Source organism: Oratosquilla oratoria, chromosome 8 (assembly GCF_046742065.1).
Source record: "Oratosquilla oratoria isolate Oo_2021 chromosome 8, ASM4674206v1, whole genome shotgun sequence".
Lineage (NCBI taxonomy): Eukaryota > Metazoa > Arthropoda > Malacostraca > Stomatopoda > Squillidae > Oratosquilla > Oratosquilla oratoria.
The window spans coordinates 3,044,516-3,048,680 of NC_134784.1; the positions used below are offsets into that span (position 1 = coordinate 3,044,516).

Consider the following 4,165-nt stretch of genomic DNA (forward strand, 5'->3'; position numbering starts at 1 on the left):
CTCCTTCTGTTGATGTTCCAAAAGCATGCTTTAAGAGCATAGCAAAGAAGATGCCGAAGAGGGTTGGAGCCAATACACATCCTTGCTTGACTCCACTCTTGATGTCATAGGGGTTGGACATGTTGCTCTCATACTGGATCGTTGCCTTCATGTCATCGTGAAAGGATCTGATGAGATTGTGGAGTTTTGGAGGGCAACCGATCTTTGGAAGGATGTCGAACAGCCCTACCCTGCTGACCAGGTCAAAGGCCTTAGTCAGATCTATAAAGGCTATGTAGAGGGGCTTGCGTTGTTCCCTGCATTGCTCCTGAAGTTGACGAAGGGAGAATATCATGTCCACTGTGTACCGTTCTACTCGGAAGCCACACTGAGACTCAGGGTAGACGCGCCCAGCGAGTTTCTGGAGACGCACAAGCACGACGCGGGCGTAGAGTTTCCCAACAATGCTCAAGAGCGAGATACCCCTGTAGTTTTTACAATCACCCCTTTCACCCTTATTCTTGTAGAGGGTGACAATCTTGGCATCTCTCATGTCTTGCGGTACGACTCCCTCTTTCCAACACTGGCATAGGACGTCATGGAGGGGCTGCAGTAGGGTGTTTTACAGCACTTGATGAGATCAGGGGGAATACCATCATTGCCTGGTGCTTTGCCTGGTTCTTCCATGATGGGCAGGTGCTCAATGGTATCCAGGGCTGAGGGGGGCAACGGTGTTCTCTCTGGAGTAGAGCTCAGAGTAGTGCTCCACCCACCTGTCCATCTGCTTGCCCTTGTCGGTGATCACTTCCCCACTGGTAGACTTTGAGGGGGGCTGTTTTGCTCTGTGTTGGGCCTAGAGCTGTCTTGATGCCTTCATACATTCCTCTGATGTTACCCGAAACAGCTGCGAACTGGATGGAATCGCTGAGCTGTTGCCAGTATTCATTTGCACAACGTCTTGCAGTTTGTTGCACTTTGCTTCTTACTGCTCTGAGTGCTTGCAGGCTTTTCTCGCCTGGGAGAGCGCTAGTATTCAACAAGGAGAGCACGCTTTGCATCAATAACAGGGGACATCTCATTAAACTTAGCGTCAAACCAGTCGTTGTTCTTGGAGGCTTTCTTCCCAAAGGTTGCAAGGGCTTGTTTTCTGAGTGGGTATCGCGGAGGTGGTTCCCCTTTCTCTCAGCTGCAGAGCATTGCTGGTGTTCGACGGACGAGCTTTTTGTAAGGGACTTGCGCAAATTCTTCGACTTTCTCTAGGGAGATGCATTACCCGTGGTTTTAATGCGGGCGTTTTGCCTCTTCTGCTTGAGTCTTGTGAAGGCTTCTTAGGTTGTAACGCTGAATTCTTGCAGCAGACGAGAGTGGTCGGTGTCACAGTCTGCGCTTGTGGTAAGTGTCGGGGTAATTCTTGCCGCAAGCTTGATATTGCTACGGTACGGATCAGTGATCATGTCCAGCTGATGCCAGATGCTTTGAGCGAGGGTGACACCATGACACCCTGTGTTGAGGCTTGGTATAGGAAGAAGGAGTTGGTCACGCAGAAACTGTTGTATGAGCAACACTCTCAGCAGGCGCTAACCGTTGTCGTTGATCATTGCCCATTCCACAAATGTCATAAGGGACAGGAAGGCCAGGATTCATGGTCGGCACCCACTCGAGCGTTGAATTCTCCCCGGATGATGACATGTTCCTTGGGGGGGTTATGTTCTTCTCAATGTTGGGATGTTGATGTAAAACTCGTACTTTTGCCTTTGCTGTAGATGTCAGATTGGGGCGCAGGCGCTGACGAGAGAGACAGGACCTTCAGGAGGTAGTGGAGGCGGAGTGTCTTCAGGCGTTCAGCGCGCTTGTCTCAGTTCGACCATACTCTTCAAAGTGTTCCTGACAGCGAAAGTCCATCCCACATTCTCACTTCGATAACTCTGGCACTCTTCCCATGCCAGAAGGAAAGTGAATTCCTTCTCCTTCAGGGTTCCGCTGTCGGTAAGGCGAGTCGCATGTAAAGCTCGCTATGGTATACCTATAGTCTCAGCCAGCTCGCTGCTGAAGACAGTTGTTTTTCTCGCATCACTGATTGCCTTGAAGGTCTTCGGCACAGTCAGGGTTGTAATCGTTCGCGACGTTCCAGCTTCCCAGTTTTAGGACTGGGCACCTGTTCTTTGAGTTTCATTGAGTGATTGCACTGGTGCGGGTTTTTGAAGACTGCTTGTCGTATGGTTTGATCCTAATCCCCAAGCAACCAATGAGAATAAGCAGGCTGTGGCGAGGACAACACCTTATTGACTGGGGGCGGCCCAGCTACAGACGGGCGGTATCTGGGTTAGCTGTCCAATAGAGATACGTGGATCTTTCCCACACTTCGGAAGCTGCCCATGGCGCCACATTCTACGCCAATCGAACATTGTGGACTTTTTAACCGGTAGTACTGTTGTTTCCGTGTTGGTTCAACGCTGTGTGAGGCGAGCTGGTGTGACCTCTAGTGGTTGCTATATGGAGTGTAGCTGTGACAGGCTACAGTTCCAAAAGGATCCAAGAACAACAAAGCCAGACATGAGTAAATATAAAACGCAAAGACACCCACACACCCGCAGATCCCTCACTGGACGACAATACCCAAGACACACTGGACATCTACAAGAAGACCAAACCAACCAACAGGGCAAAACCCGGAAAAAAGTACACCAATAAACACAACCAACCTCCCGCTGAAAACCACACACTACAAGAGCCCACAACCCAGAAACACACAACCCACCTAGGTCCAGTACCGACACACACACAAAGAAACACTACCACGGAAAAAAGGGGGAGAAAAATTTCACATCAGGAAACAATACCCTTGAACATAAAAATAAAATAGATGACAAAACAACAAACCACCAAACAACATAGAAATGTCAGGACGAAAAACCCCCAACACAGGAATTACGACTGACCCCACCAGACGACATACATGTACCATTACAAACCAGTACAAAACATGTCAAAAACCACACAAAACCAACCCTTGAACATGCACACCGAAAAACCCCGCACAAGCACCCATCGGACCCACAAAAACACCACACACCGCAACCAAACACAATTGACCAGGCCCATCCCCCCACAGTAAAATAATCCTCCCCCACACGGCAACCCCCATCACACCCCCCAAACCCAAACGGACAGTACCCATCCCCCACACACCCACATGCCCCAAAGTCCCACCACCTTCACATTTAAAATAACCCAGCATGCTCCTTTATCGCTTTTTTCCTATAGGAGCTTGATCTTTATTTTCATATCAGTGTCAGCATGGTGCCGGATGTTTGGTCAATGATACCGACTGACTCTGTCTCCTACAGGATTGTTCTCCCAGTTCTTACTCCTCTTGAGGTATGGGGGGGCTTAGGCCCTGTTCACAGGCAATAAGAGTAACCTGAAGGATGGGGGGTTGTGAGTGTAGTGTCATGTGTATTTGGTGTGTGGTGGTGTGTGTGTGTGTATGTGTGTGTGTGTGTGTGTATGTGGTGTGATATATGTAGTGTCTATGATGTGTATGTGTTGTTTTTGTGTTTTGTTTTTATGAGTGTTGTGTGTTATGTGGTTCTTGTGTGTGGGTGTGTGTGTGTAGCATTTGTGGTGTGGGTTTTCTGTGTGTGGTGTGTTTTTGTGGCTGAGTTGGATTTGGTGATATATGTGTGTGTGTAAGTGTGTGTGTGTGTGTGTGTGTGTGTGTGTGTGTGTGTGTGTGTTTTAGAGAGAGTGTGAGAGTGTGTTTGTGTGAGAGTGTGAGTGTTTTTGTGAGTGTGTGTGTGTGTGTGTGTGTGTGTGTGTGTATATACATATGTATGTATGTATATATTTTTATACATATAATATGTATATGTATGTATATATATATATATATACAATGTATATATTATTTATATATATATATGTTTGTATGTATTGTATGTATATGTATTTATATTCGTATATATATATATAATAATATTATGGTTTTGTGTGTGTGTTGTGTGTGTGTGTGTGTGTGTGTGTGTGTGTGTGTGTGGTGTGTGTGTGTGTGTGTGTGTGTGTGTGTGTGTGTGTGTGTGTGTGTAGTGCCGGCCGTGTGTGTGTGTATGTGTGTGTTGTGTGGGGGTGATGATGTGTGTGTGGGTGTGTGTGTGTGTGTGTGTGTTGTGTTGTGTGTGTGTGTGTG

The 4,165-nt window shown here is 47.5% G+C and overlaps 1 pseudogene; it reads left to right on the top strand.

The window, feature by feature from the left end:
• The first annotated feature begins 613 nt into the window (after positions 1 to 613).
• Positions 614 to 4,165, top strand: part of LOC143027527 (acidic fibroblast growth factor intracellular-binding protein-like) — an 18,265-nt pseudogene continuing 14,713 nt past the window's right edge.